Below are 16,186 nucleotides of genomic sequence, written 5' to 3'. Positions count from 1 at the left end.
AGGTCTGAAAAATATATTCCAAAAACAAATAGCAAAGAGGACAGCAAATGTGTTCCTTATGATGGATTTCATGTCTATGTAGTTTTTGGAAATGACTGATTGTACAAGGGTCTTTAAAATGGGGGAAAATAAAGCTGCATCTACCACACATCTAAATTAATCCAATGAATTTGAGTCAAAATGTGTGCATTTAATATATTCTCTCCTTCCCCTTACCTGAATCAATGTGGTTTCATAAGAAATGAGGAACCAAACAATGGTGTCCTTTTCCAGATCCTGTTTATGTATAATCAAGTAGTTTAACTTCTTAATCTGTGTTACACCTAAGCCATTGAACTCTTATGACAAGCAAATTAAATACCGACTCACAAGAATAAAGGCTTCATAAACTGTGGAAAGCTGAATACACGAAGCAATACCTAAGAATCTTGTAAACTTGTAAAGAACTGTGTACACAATAGTTTTATATATTTTTTAGAGTTCTGACCATGCTATCTTCTGAATAATTGAAGTAAGAAAGGAGGAATCAAATACACTTATCTAGAAATGCACCTGTTTTTCATATTTTCATATGTAGCTTACCAGGCATCTTTACAAAGAATGAAAGGAAACTTCACCAATGGAATGAATATTTTCCTGGAGTGAAAAATAAATCACATTCTGGTATTCCTTAATATCCCTGATCAAGGTCTTAAAGGAAGGTATCGAAATACTTCTCTACTTGTTTCCATTTTTTAAACCATGTTTATTAAAAGTTATTAAATACAGAAGCATATTTATAAACTTTATAATATACAACATACATGTGTGGCATTATCTATTGTATTTCTATCAAAAGTCAGTGTTGGAGGCTTTTGTGAATTTCAGCCTTTGCCCAATAGCTATTATCGTCTTATATAGTCCTAGGCACTGCCTCTGAGTTATTATGTAGGTGTCCTTGTCAGGTGCCTTGAAAGTGATTACTTTCTTTTCCGGGGGTTTAGAATAGAAGACAGGGAAAGCAGATTCAAATTGTTGTTTGCCACTGAACAAATATACTATGCATATATTCAAAGTTTGTTTCTGGGACTAGAAATGTAAATTGAGCTGCAAAGTATGAGATCATTTGGAGCCTGTAAGCAAATATCAGAATATGACCTCTCTTTCTCTGCCATAATTCTGTGGGGTTGGGGGAGAAAGTCATCATACTCACCACTTTAAGGAAGACCAAATCTGAAGAGGAAAGAAAATCATGCGCATAATTGTGATTCAGTTTCAGAGTGGTGTCAAAGAAACATAGTTTAGCAACCACACTGCCTCCAGAGACTTCAAGATAGCATGGCCTCATGACTTCATTTAGGTTCTTCTTTCCCTGTGCCAAACTCATTATGCCTCCCGTACTGGGGTATGAGATAAAATATAAGGTATAGAGCAAAGCTGCCATTTCAGATACACAATTATCGTGGGCAATACATGTATATCATATTCAATACTTCAGACAAATGAATACTGAAATACTATTTGCCATTTACCTGAAATCCTAATCTAACGGAGCACCTGTGTTTTAATTTACTAATCTGGCAAGTGTAATATTTGTACTTCTGAATAACTCCCAGAATTGTGTTCCTACCTTCTGGTTTATCTCCACTAACAGATGCACAAACCAGGAAATCTAAAGGCTCCATGCTACCTGGTTTGTTTTTGTTCTTAGTAGAAGTAAACACATAAAGCCTCTCTGTCTCTCTGTCTTGGTCTATTTTTAGAGCAATTCATATTTGCAAGCAAAGCTGAGTGGAAGATGCAGGGGGGGGGGGGTTCACCTATTTTTTCACCTATTCCCTGCTCCTCATTCAGCACTTCTTCATTACTTACATCTCTAGCAAAGTGATACTTTTGTTGCAGTGGATGAACCTGCATCTCCACATCATGAGCACCCAAAATTCACCTTTTATATGACCTTTCCTTCTTCCCATTGTATAACATTATCTATGGGCCTGGATGCCCTGATGTCGATCCACCATCATGTTATTATACAGTCATCCCATGCCTAAGGTCCTCTGGGCCCCACTCTCACTGTTGGTGGTAGAGGTGATTAATTTGGTTAACTTAATTTTATATCATGGAATCCACACATAAAATTTCCAGTGAATGAAATTCTCACCTCAATAGACATCACTGGAGTTGAAATCCTATACAGTAGAGCAAACTTCCAAAGCTACGTGCAAGAAAACTGAAGTTAAGAAAATTCTGAAATGAAGAAACGTCTCTGCAACAGATTGAGACTATTACAGAAAAACCACAACTGATCAAAATGCAGAGAACAAGTGACTCTGTGGTGCCCAGTCTCATGTGACACCATCTACAACACAGTTCCTGCACCAGAGACTGGGAGAACAAATCAGGAGGGTAGAATGAGCCAAAGAAGCAGGATGTCTGCTGTGAGAGTGAATCTGCTAGAAATGTCGGGGAAGATACTCCAGGAAGTCTCATAACATGGCTGCCTAAACAAGACCTGAACAAGGACAGTATCAACAGATATGCTAACATGGAAGGAGGAAATCTCATGAGGCCTCAACCCTAAAAAACTACAGGCAACTAAGGAATGCTGATAGCAGGAGAAATAATCTTATCCAGGAAACAGTCCCAGATTGGTTATTCAATGCCAAGTGGCCAGCCCTGCAATCATATACATAAAAATTAGATTATATGGACTGACCAGGTTTTATTTATATATCTATATATCACAACTAAAGAAAAGGAGGACAGAGGCAATGAATTTTAGAGAGAACAAAGGGGGCATACATTGGAGTGTTTGAAAGAAAGAAAGGAATAGGGGGCAAATGATGTAATTAATTATATAGTAATTCCAAAAAGATAAAACTCTGAATCAAATTCAGCCAAATGTAAATATCACAAGGATATTTAGTTACACAAAAATCACCATTACTCTTTTAAGTGTGATGATGGAGATTTGATTATGCTTCATAGAAGGTATTCTTATTTTTTTAAGAGCATACAGAAGTAGTTATGTATAAAATAGTTTAGTCTTCAGGATTTTGCTTAAACGGTTTTCCTTAGAAGATGATACTGTGGACAGATATATTTATCCCTAGCACAAAAGAGAGAAGGGGCCACAGGAGAATAGCAATGTCTCTGGGTCTCATCAGATCCTCAATCAGCATCTCCATTCAGCAACACAAATTGAAGAGGCATCTGGAATTTATTTGACATATAAATCTTCGGGTTGACTTTGCAGTAGCCAACCTGAGGTTCATAGAAAGAACCCTCTTTGCAATGGTTGCCTGTAGAAACAAGATTAGATGAAATGCTCAGCGGGTAGAACTTGCTAGAGCCAGAGCCCTGGGCACCGCACTATTTTTCCTGAAGTGCCTGGGTAGTGCTGGGAAGAAACAGTTTCTCATCAAAAGGAAGATTGCACTGCAACCCTAAATCACATTGTTGCCACCTTGAGCCTCTATTTTTACAAAGGAAAATCTTTTCTTCGTGTTGAACATCCAGAGGAAAAGCCAAGTCCTGACAGCCTCGGAGACAGCTGTTGTCCTGAATTAAATGTACCTTCTGTGAGCTGCATATGGAAAAGTCTCCTGAACTGCTCAGGCTAGCTTGGTTTTATCAGCCTGTAGCCTTCCTTCTTCAATGTGTTTAGGTATCCCTTAGCCCCTACCCCACACAATTTGGCAGGTTTTCCCCTCCAGAATATAAGAAGTGTTGATTAAAGGAGGAAGAAAAATATCAAATTGCAGTTCAAAGAATCTGGTGTTTTATTTTTTATTTTGTTTTCATTAAGAATGGCATTTTAAAAGGCTGCATGATTATAGCAATACTTTTGTGTGTAGATAGATGTGTTGCTAGTAGGTAAGGATTGGTTTTCATTCAATTATAATATTTACTGAATAGTACCTACATGCCAGACACTGAATTCTGGAGTGTCTTTGAAATAGACCTGCTATTTACAATAAGAAAATAGTTGTTGGTGACCTGAGTTTACCTGTGTCTTCTATAGATTATATGGAAGGAACAGTCATTGGACGTATATGAAGACCGCACTGGAAATTTTGTTAAACAGCCTTAAATGGTGTGTCATGGCAAAATCGCCTTTGTTTATAACTGTACACTGTCAAAATTGCTGGATGAAAAATGAAAAGCTCACATATTTGATTAGTTGGGTGCATCAAGCAGATACTCCATCTGTAAAGCCTGCACTCTGGTGATCAGAAAACAGTCATTGTAGTTCAATATATCTGCATTAGAATTCCTTTTCTGCCAAGTCACTAGATGTTTAGTCTCACACAGTGACTTAAACTTGAATAGATAATAGTCCCCACAAGGTCATCTTGCAAAAGTTGTGAGACTGTTGAGGGAATCAAATGCATTTACAGATCCTGTAGAATTGCTGCTTCTGCTTAGAATCTCATTCTCTTCTATCTCTTAGCAAACAAGTTTGTACTTCTTTACCTTTCAGGGTCATTCCTACTGGAATATTCCTGCTTATCATTTCTGGTGGCTTCAACCTGTCCTCTTAATTTGAAACTGTGTGTGTGTGTTTGATAATGGAGAATATTATCACTGCCACCAGAATTTCCTTGCTTTAGAAAGGCCTGTTAGACTATGTCTCAATGTTACCACAAATCAAGACTCAAGAATTCTAAGTATTGTCACCAAAATACTAACATTAGTACAACTAAGATGCTTTGTATATAAACTATATAAAAATAAGTGGGGTTGATTGAAATGGCTCAGGGGGTAAAGGTACTTGCTGTCAAGCCTGGTGACCTGAATTTGACTCCCAGAATCCTCACAATGAAAAGAGACGTCCTCTGACTTCTATATATGTGTCATGCCTTCTCTGGTAAATAAATGCAAAAAAAAAAGTCATCATACTTATCAGCATTTATACTTCTTTCTCATCAATGCAATGACTTCACTACTGCCCATAAAATATTTTTATATCTTTTAGAGAAGGAAATCCCCTCTCAACATCTGTATCCATGCCCTCAACTCTGTTTTCTACTCATACTCTATCAAACACCCATTAACAACATACTTAAAGTGCATGGGAAGTATCTTAATTATTCTTCTATTGTGGTGAAGAGACACCAATACTAGAGCAACCTACAAAATAAAATGTTTATTGGGGCTCATGGTTCTAAAAGGTTAGAGTCCATGATCATCACAGCAAAAAGTATGGCAGCAGTCAGGAAGTTATGGTGCTGGAAGAGTAGCTGAGAGCTTACATCTTATCCAAAAATATTAGGCAGAGAAAGTTAGCCAACCAGAGTGGCATGGACTTCTGAAACTTCAAACTCCACTCCCAGGGACACACCTCCAATCCTTCCCAAACAGTTCCACCAACTAATGACAAAGTATTCAAATATATTAGCCTATGGTTGGCATTCTCATCCAAAGCAGCATGACAAGAATAAATTACAGTTTCCTAATGTATTATACAGTTAGCAGCTTCTTCTGTCAAATGAGAATCAGACTCAAATGCCAAAACTGGATCACAACTATGTAGTCTACATTCTATAATGCTATCTTTTCCATTAAGTGCCCAGTGATAGCAGTAGAGACCATCTTACCTCAGCTATCTAAGATATCTCAATAAAATTATATCTCAAATGCAGAAACCCAGCATAGATGGTGAAGAGGCTCACAATGTCCCACCTCTACATGAGGAGCTATTGGCAACTGATGTCTGCTTAGAGAGGGATAGCCAGTTTTCTTTAAGGATGCAGAACTCTCATAGACTGTCCATGCTCTAGTAGATGGCTTCCCTACCCATGTACATATTGCTAGCACTAACTGGACTCAGTGAGTTAAATACACACACACACACACACACACACACACACACACACATACATACACACACATATATATATATGGAAAGTAGTCATGGAGGTACAGGAGGCACTGGAGGAAGTGGGGATGAATTTGATGAAAACAAATTATATGTACACATGAAATTCCCAAACAATAAATTAAAAAAAGAAAAGCCATTGCTGCCTCCATCTGTTGTTTTACCACTGTGGTAAAATACACATAACAGAAAAATTACTATCGTAACTAATTTTAACAATTCAGTAGCCATAAGCACACTCATGTTGTCATGTAGTCATCACCATGATCCATCTCCAAAACTATTCTTCCACTTCCAACTGACACTGTATATCCATAAAAAGGACAGCTCACTCTACCTTATACCTTTCATCTCAAGTCTATTTTGTTAATCTAAGTAACTCATATAAATGAAATTATGTAACTGTTCTTATATGTCTGGCTTCCTTAGCATAATAGTGTTATGTCCCCAAGGCTCATCCAAATGATTGTATGTGTTAGAATTTTATTACTTTTTAAAGGGTGAATGTATTCCATTTCATGTATATGACATTTTATTTATCTATCTGTCCATCAAGGAGGATCTGGGCTATCTCCACCCTTTGCTTTCCCATTTTATCCCTTGTCTTCAGTGAGCACATTTCCTTCATATTCTTCTATGGAACACTGAGAAGTTATCTTATTACATACCTATTGTGGAAGTATTAAGGCAACTCCACATAGTTAAAAGGGAGGCTTATTTTGTGGGGTAACTTACAAGTAAAGGGATAGGTTACAGGGTCTGGGAGAGGTGTAGTACAGTCCAGCGGTGGTCTCTGGAGAACTCTGCTCAGTCTACCTCCAGCGTCCAGGATCCAGGAACAAAGAGAGCCAGTACATCTGGATCTCAGGTCTTAAGGGTTCCTGTCTCGGCCCCGCCTCATAAGTGTGACAGTTACCGGAATCCTCAATGGGGGTAGTACTTCCAGGTCAAAGCTAGAATAGCTACCCACTACACATAGCAGGTTATACTGAAGATTTTTTACTCATTTGTCTTCTCTATTCCGTTACCAGCTCTGCCAAGATGAAGTTTTTGCCTACCTAGTATTGTATCTTTCTTAGCTTCGAGTATATCATTTAATATTTGGTGGGTCATTAGGAATTGATAAGTGGCTTTATACAACCCTAAACATTCATTTAACATGAGTGATATGATTGCTTTCTCCAAATACTGCCTAGAAATATTCCTTTAAGAGATTTTTACAATATCAATATGTTTCTGCTCTCACAGCCTTCCTAGAATGTCAAGAAACATTTTGGGCACAATCTGTCCCAATTAGTGAAAGCTATGCCTAGACATTTTAAAAAACTGATCAATTTGTGACTTAGTCAAATAACAAACTTGGGCACATGAATACAATATATTTTGAGCTCCTAATTACAAAGACCATAATATACCCAATTTTAATGAGACCCCAATTTCATCTCATCTGCCTCACAAGCTGTTAGCTTTGTAGGTATATGGTTAGGCTCATTTTATTATTCAGTGAAAATGAAAGTTGTTACCTCTATCCATATTAATCATATTAATGAAAAATTTTGGAGGAAGCAATAATGAGGTACCTCATTCCCAATACTGAGTTGGTATAATGGGCTCAAAAGGGCCTTGCCTATTCACCCCCATGTTCCCCTAACAGTGTCTAATTAGGAAGCTAGCGATCAGAAGAAGGGGATGGCTTGGTATCATTCCTAAGTTACAGTGTAAAATTCTAAGTGAGCTATTTTTTAATTAGGCAAGTTTCTGGAGAAACAATAGTGAATTTTTCCTTCAGTCAGCTCCCTTTGACAAAAAGCTCTTCCTTGCAACACTCAGAAGAGAAATGCAGATGTGTCTGAACCACAAAGGCCCCTACAGCAAGGCCAGTCACTAGGGTCAGAACACTTAAAGCCAGGGAGAAGTTATGGACAGCAGAGCAGATGATAGAACACAAAACTCAGCACAGAACTCCAAATGGCCTAACTTGTATCCCCTGGGAGCTTTGCAAACTTTCATATGTTACCTCAGATCCCATATTGGAACCTTTAAGTGTAGGCACATTCTAGCCAAAATTATTTGTGTTTGTTTTAACATTTTAAAATTCTTTTCTTCCTAAATCCTCAATGAAAACTAGTGCTCCTAATGCTGATGAAAACAGTAATTTGAGACTGATAACTAGTTTTTAGTGCTCTCTACATTGCGGTCACAGTTTTCAGCATTTTTCTCTTTTTTATTAATATTAAGAGACTTTCCATTCATTTTATATACCAACCACAGATTCCCCTGTCCTCTCTCCTCCCACCCCCACCCTTCCCTCCCAACTCACCCCCCATTCCCACCTCCTCCAAGGCAAGGTCTCCCATGGGGAGTCAGCAGAGCCTGGTACATTCAGTTGAGGCAGGTCCAAGCCCCTCCCCCCTGCACCAAGGCTGCGCAAAGTGTCCCACCATAGGCACTGGGCTCCAAAAAACCAGCTCATGCACCAGGGATGGGTTCTGATCCCACTGCCTGCCTGGGAGCCCCCTAAACAGTTCAAGCTAAATAACTGTCTTGCCTATCCAGAGGGAAATAAACTATTTAAATAGACCAATAACCCCTAAGGAAATAGAAACAGTCATTATAAGTCTCCCAAACAAAAACAGCCTAGGACTAGATGATTTCAGTGCAGATTTCTACCAGATTTTCAAAGAAGAGCTAATTCCAATACTCTTCAAATTGTTCCACACAATAGAAGTAGAAGAAATGTTACCAAACTCCTTTTATGAGGCTACAGTTACTCTGTTACCCAAACCACACAAAGACGCAACAAAGAAAGAGAATTACAGACCAATCTTCCTCATGAATATTGATGCAAAAATACTTAATAAAATATTGGCAAACTGAATCCAAGAACACATCAAAAAAATTATCCACCATGACTAAGTAGGCTTCATCCCAGGGATGCAAGAATGGTTCAACATACAAAATTCTGTCAATGTAATACACTGTATAAACAAACTGAAAGTTTTCAGAATTTTGATTGGATTAACCCATACTTACAGTGACTTGCTGTATCACTCCTAAACTAATACATAGACAGGTCTAGTAATATGTCTGAGGTCATAAAGCTAAGAGACTATGGTGATAGGGAGGACACAGTATATATTCAGTGGTCTCAGGTGTCTTCAGGGTGATGTATTCTAGTTTGAGATGAACTGTGTGGTAGAGATAAAAACGTACTTAGTCAGCAGGCTGAGTATCAAACTAGTACCTTCTGAGTGATCTTTATGAGCATTAATTCTGCTTCTGAAAATGAAGGTAGGAAGATGGATATTTTTAAGCCTCTTCTAAAACTAATGTTTTTCTATCACTTCAAAGCTTTAGAATTATTTATTGATAATGGAAACTATGTGATTTTACCATTGACTCTTCCAATTTTCAATGAAGAAAGCTGGTAGCTTTTATTACTCTTAAAATAATAATTAAGCTCTCTTCTCAAATATGACTATAGACCAGAGATCAGCAAACATTATCAGTAAAAGGCTAGATGGTAAATATTTTAGATTTTGTAACTTTGCCACAACTTTACTCTGCCAGTTAAGCACAAAAACAGCCATATGCAATATGTAAAGGGGTGGACATGTCTATAAGCTGGTAAATATTTTATATTCAGCCAATATGTTCTAAACTGTGTGAACCTCTGCTGTAGAAAAAGGTTTATGTAGAAGTGAGTCATGTACTTGGCCAGTTTAGAGAAATCAAGGCACCATGCTACTTCTTATGCTGTCTAGCGTTGCATTAAGCAGAATGTTTAGGGTGGTGATTTATTTTAAATTATTTTAGTACAAAGAGATTTATAAATTTGAGTATTTAAGGCAGCCTTGAATCTGTACACAGAGATACTGAACTACTATAAAAAGTGTTCTGGTGGAAAATCCACTGTCTACGCCTTCCTAGTGTGCATGTAGCATTTCAGAGGGATGCCATTTACAAGTCTGTACTCCAAAGAAACCAAGGGCAAATACTTTCTCCTTTTTTTCTTTTAGGAAACATTTGTATGATTTTATTACTTTTTAAAAGGTTTTTCCTTTAATTGAAAATATTTTTCTCACATAATATATCCTGATTATGGTTTCCCCTCCCTCTACTCTTACCAGTACTTCCCACCTCCCCTCCCATCTGGATTCCACCTGCTTTCTGTATCTCATTAGAAAACAAACAGGCTTCTAGGAGATTATCATATTATATTATATTATATTATATTATATTATATTATATTATATTATATTATATTATATTATATTGTAAAACTAAAACATTGCAACAGTACAAAAGACTGAGGCAACACACACAGGTCTGTACCACATGGGGTCCTAGAGCTGAAAGGAGAATTGGACACATGCCCCCATCCCTAACCCAGAAGCAATCTCCAATTGACAACCACTTACAAATGAAAATTTAGTTTTCTCCAACAGAGTCTCACCGGGGAAACAAACTACTGTTAAGGGCAGGCTGGTGAGGGCGGAAACTGGCCAAGAGAAAATGAACTCAACAGCATTTTTGGAGCTTCCTTTTCTCAAGATTCTGTGTCAGGGCTTTTTTTAAATCTTATTTTATTTTTCCTTTTATTTTGTGTATATTTTAATTTTTTCTCAGGTCTAATATATATATATTAGGCTTCTGGTTTAGGGTTTTTGTGGGATTCCTGAGTGTGCAAACGACTGGGTTTCTATGTCGAGATCTCTTGTGCCTATTCTTGAGCAAATACTTCTAAATGTGTTGTCTGAATGTGAACTGACAGAAATGGGAATTTCTGTTAACAGTACTGGGAGGATGTCATTGACAGATAAGTATTATGCAAAACATGATAAGATAGCAAGCTTGTATAAGTTTCACTATTAATTGAATGAACATGGTATCAAAGAATATTAAAGATGTTATTGTAAGCTGAGAGCCAGCCTCATCTAGTCCACAGTCAGTCATCAAAAATCAGAGTCTGAACAAAGTCTGACTAGAAGTTGGCTGTTTTGTGCTGTGGGATGGTCTATATGTCAAGTGTGTTGCTGATTGGTCAATAAATAAATCACTGATTGGCCAGTGGCCAGGCAGGAAGTATAGGCAGGACAAGGAGGAGAATAAAGCTGGGAAGTGGAAGGCTGAGTCAGAGAGACACTGCCAGCCGCCATGATGACAAGCAGCGTGTGAAGATGCCAGTAAGCCACGAGCCACGTGGCAAGGTATAGATTTATAGAGATGGATTAATTTGAGCTGTAGGAACAGTTAGCAAGAAGCCTGCCATGGCCATACAGTTTGAAACCAATATAAGTCTCTGTGTTTACTTGGTCGGGTCTGAGAGGCTGTGGGACTGGCAGGTGAGAGAGATTTGTCCTGACTGTGGGCCAGGCAGGAAAACTCTACCTACAGTTTTGTTATTAGAATGTCATTGTGTTGGCCTTGGGAAAATTCTTTTACATGAGGAAATTAATAGTGTCTGAAGTTTTACTCCAAGGACAGAATTTGCACAAGTAATTTGAACACAGAATTTTTAACACATATGATTATTACTTTTATTGTGTCTAAGGACACTACATATTCTCTACTCATTCATTTACCAATGGCCACTTGCAAGGCATCTACATTATGAGTATTGCTGCAACAAACATGGAGGTGGAGATATCTGTAACATCATAGTCCTAGATTAGAAACTACACAGTGAATGGTCTCAATAGGAAGAAATGACAAAGCATCTGTGGCATCTTCCCAAACTTAGCTGAGTTTCTGCGTGGCACAAATTGTTACTTAGTTTCTGACATGACTATTTTAACATCAGGCAAGGACAATAGGACAGGCAATATGACTAAGGTCACATGTGAGAGAGAAAAGAGAACAAATGATGCATCTTCAGCTGCTATCTCCTGTCCAAGGTGTCCTGTTTTCTTTCCCAAATTTCTTATTAATATTAAACCTAATGACCCAACCACTTAGCTTCTAAAATTAACTTTTCTCTTGCTTGAACCATCTTTCCAACAGTGGATTACAGTAACCCTTCTTTGTTCATTCGTTTCCTCCATCCACTATCCAGAGGATTGTTATGCTTACTAAAGGGCACACCATTTTTCTAAAATAGACACAAAATTACCTACCAGCTACTAGCTGTTTCTTCAACTGTCACTTTCTAAAATGCAATTATAGGTATAATCTTAGAAAGCCCCAAGCAGCATGAAGGAATCACTGGCAATTAAATACTAACTCTAAGATGGATTCCAGGATACAGTTATCTGGTTCTTGAACCTGCTATCTGAACCCTACTAAATACTGTGTCTGCAGCCAGTGAGGACCACAAAAGAGTGCATCAGAAGCCATGTTAGAAGGTTCTTCTGATCTAATTAGAAAATCCAGTTGCTGATAAGACTAACTGGGAGCTCTATTTCTGTGGGGAATATGTCGAAGACACTCAGAACTAAGTGATGGGTATATATGCCACTAGGTCTCATAGGTAGCAAAAAATGTATAGAGTGAAAGAGGGAAAGATAAATTTAAGTTTTCAAACCTGCATTATTTTCTTGTGGGAAAGACAGCTATTCGTTTATGCTATATTCTCTAAATCCCAAAACAAGTACACTGTTAGATATGGAAACAATTGAAGCAGTGGCTGAAAGGGACATTATGAGAGCCTGCTGAATTTTACCTGTTTATGTTATTTAGCATGTATATTACAAGAGCCATGCTAGGTGATTGAAAAAAAATGTAAGTTCATATTCAGGATCATTCAATGTGGTGCTTATATAATGCTTTCAATTAAACTTCATTTGAAATGCCTTCTCATCAACTTCTCTCATATATTCCCATGACCTATGGAGTCTTGATTATATAAAATGTAAGGGAAATATTTTTCATTGTTCTATTGTGTTTCTATAATCTGGTTATTCAAAATAAGTTAATTGTGTATCTCCTTTTTTGTTTTTTATTTTTTATTTTATTTTATTTTATTTTTTTGAGACATGGTTTCATTCTGTAGCCCAGACTGTCCTGAAACTCACTGTATAGCCTAGGCTGGCCTCAAACTCATAGCAATCCCCCCTACTTTAGCCTCCTAAGTGGGATGCCCAGATACCACACCTAGCTAATTGTGTGCCTTCATGGTTCTCTTTCAAAATATATTTATAGCACTATTGATTGTCTCACTACTTTATTTCTTTCATAACAAATTACACCATTTATTTGATTGTTTGCTTGGTAATGAAATTTACGATTCTCTTCATGTAAAACAAATCACCCACCTCCTTCTCAGTGAATTTATATATTTAGCTACTACAGTGTCAGGTAGTTTCATTGCTAAAATAGCCCTTATTTAAGCTGGAAATTTCACCTAAACAGAGCTAGCTGATTGATAAGCCATTCAATGACTGGCCAGCATTGAGCTAGAATCATGACTAGGGTGTTGACCTGTAAACTAGGAGAAATCAGTAATTTCAAAAAGTAGTACACACGAAGTCTAAACACTCTGTTTGGGTAATATAGTGAGATACCTTATCTTAACGATATACCCGTTTCTAATCTGCAGTACAGCATGATCCTCCACAACATCAATGTCATCTTTAAAGAGTTTTTGTGAAATATCATTCTTTTCTGAAGCAAACACACTATAATCATTTGGAGGAAATGCAGCAAAACTATCACAGATTGTTTATAAAATGTCTGTGCCAAAATATCTTCACCTGGAATAAGTAGCCATATAGTAGACACCTGGAAATGAAAATTGCTCTTTGCATAGTTTTAGTAACAATTTAATGTGACCATATTTTTATGCATGCTTGGAAATGGGTTGTGGGAAGGGGCTTAGTAAGTTATCATTGTCTGGGGGACCAGCCTCCCGCAGTGCGGGGCTCAAAGGGAATCAACAGAGTTGGCCCATACTAAGACTTTTTTATCTGAGGGGGTTAAGGAAAAAAACACTCACACACTTTCTTGGTTTCCTTCAGACCTTTATTCTTTTGCATTCTCTATTCTTTCTCTCATTTTTGACTTTTTCCTTCTAACCCTATCTTTATTCTAGATATTTTCCTTCTAATTCCTTCTAACTCTCTCATTCTTGATATTTCCTTCTAACTCATTTTAACTCTAGCTTTATTCTTTCCCTTACAGCTTATATTCCCCAGCAGAATTTTTCAGGCAATATAATAATTACAATGTGGTTACATTCTGTTTTTCAAGTGAATGATTACAAGAATACAAGTAAAAAATAGCATGTTTTCCATATTCCTTACATGATTAAACATTTTACTTTGTGAAAAACAAATTATCCCAAGAACCCTTGTACATTCATACCCAAGCAACTTGTTATAGATTAACCATGTAAGCAAGCAAGATATTCTTCTCTGGTCTCTTACTGGCAGGCTGCATTTTGCAGTTACAAAGAAAGGGCCAATTACTTTATTACTTATCTTGAAAGATAATCTTATAAGGAATCTTAAAGAAATCACAAACCTAAACTTTTATATATGAAAAAGAATCAGTCAGCTCTACTTTAAACCTTTAGGGTGCATACCCACTCGTCAATAGTTTTGTTTATCAGGAGATTGAGAGCAGAAATGGGTATAAGGTATTAATCATCACCTTTTGTCATCAACCAATCCTAGCAAGAAAGCTATGTCAGCTAATGACATTTAACTTTCTTCTGAAAGATTCCCTCTCCTGATGTAGATTTCTCATCTGTGTCTTCCCTTCATCATCCCTGTATAACTTCATATTATTCCTTTCAATAAAAGACAATTGCACTACTTTTATTATGAATATGAGCTTTGTGTATCTTCCTAGTTCAACAACCCTACAGAAATGAGCTAAGAGCTGAAACATGGCAAACTTATAACTTGGAGCACACCAAAGTTCTTAATAATGCTATGTCACTACATTCAATGGACAATTTTTACTCATCATGCAAAGCATTTGACACAATCAAGGATTTCTTAAAATATTCCCCCATTATAACTGACATCTTTTCCTCATTTTATTTATCTTTCTCTGCACTCACTTTTGGTTTTCCTCAGTTTTTTGCTCTCTTCTGTCTATCTATCTATCTATCTATCTATCTATCTATCTATCTATCTATCTATCTATATCTATGTGTGTGTGTGTGTGTGTGTGTGTGTGTGTGTGTGTGTGTGTGTTTCAACTGTCAAAGGTTGTACCTACAGATCATTCTTTCCTTCATTTATTCATTCAAGGTCTGTCTATATAGCCCAGATCTATCTGCATCATTTGTAGTGATCCTCTTTCCTCAGACTTCCAAATTCTTAGATTATGGACATACACTACCACACTAGGCTCACCCCCTAACTTCATCAGAGGATTCATAATGAGTAATACATTGTGCACTCTTATGACTTGAATTCTCACCAACGTGCTATTATGAAAAAACTAATGTTAGCCACAACTCTCTCGAGGTATAGACCAATGTACATACACAGCTGTTTGTGACATGCATCAACAGGAGAGCCATAGGAATCTGTAACTTCTCATGATCCTCAACTCTCTATCCCTCCAACTTCAAATCTTGTCCCTCTTCCACATTGTTCATCATCAGTTCTACCCCTCAAGAATTCTTTTCCATACCCACAGCACCATTTCAAATCTGCAATGTTTCTTAAATGGATCATAACATTGCTTCCATTCCTGACCATTCCACTCTCCTGCTTATAGCCTGAGATGACACTTCACAAAATGAATTCCAGTTTCTCCAACATGGCACTCAGATTATTCATTATGCAATATGACTATCTCTTTTATTCTCCCAATGATTCATTTGTTTCACAAACATGTTGCAGTGTTCCATTCTTAGGGTTTTCTTCTTATTAGAGTATTTTTCTCCTTTTCTTCACCTTATTAGCTTTGCTAAGTTTTCAGCAGTTGTTTCAAAAATTAATTCCTCTACTGTGCCTTTGAAAAATACTCCAAGTCCACATTCCCAAAATATCTTTACACAATTCCGTCATATTCATTAGTTTAACACATTTGTTAACTATCTCCTCTGAATTATAGGTAACAATATTGTCAGTTTACTATACATAGCACATAACACAACTGCCTCCCCTGCCTTTGGAATGAATGTTGTTGAGGTCAGAGCTCGCTTAATGTAACTCCACATAACTTAGTACCTAGCAAGGAGCCTGATTATAGCAGATTCATGTGCATACTGCATGGTGGTTTGGTACATGGCTCAAGGCTAAGGTCATCTGCGGGAGAATTTTATGTGAAACACAGACGGCAGAAATGAAGTAGTTACCATTCTTATGTTATGTACTTTTACAGTTCAGCCATATTTTTTATTGAGCTGGCTTGTTATGTTGGTGTAGA

The sequence above is a fragment of the Peromyscus eremicus genome, chromosome X (assembly GCF_949786415.1).
Source record: "Peromyscus eremicus chromosome X, PerEre_H2_v1, whole genome shotgun sequence".
Taxonomy (NCBI): Eukaryota; Metazoa; Chordata; class Mammalia; order Rodentia; family Cricetidae; genus Peromyscus; species Peromyscus eremicus.
The sequence above is the reverse complement of the archived record's forward strand: the minus strand, read 5'-3'. Positions refer to the sequence as shown.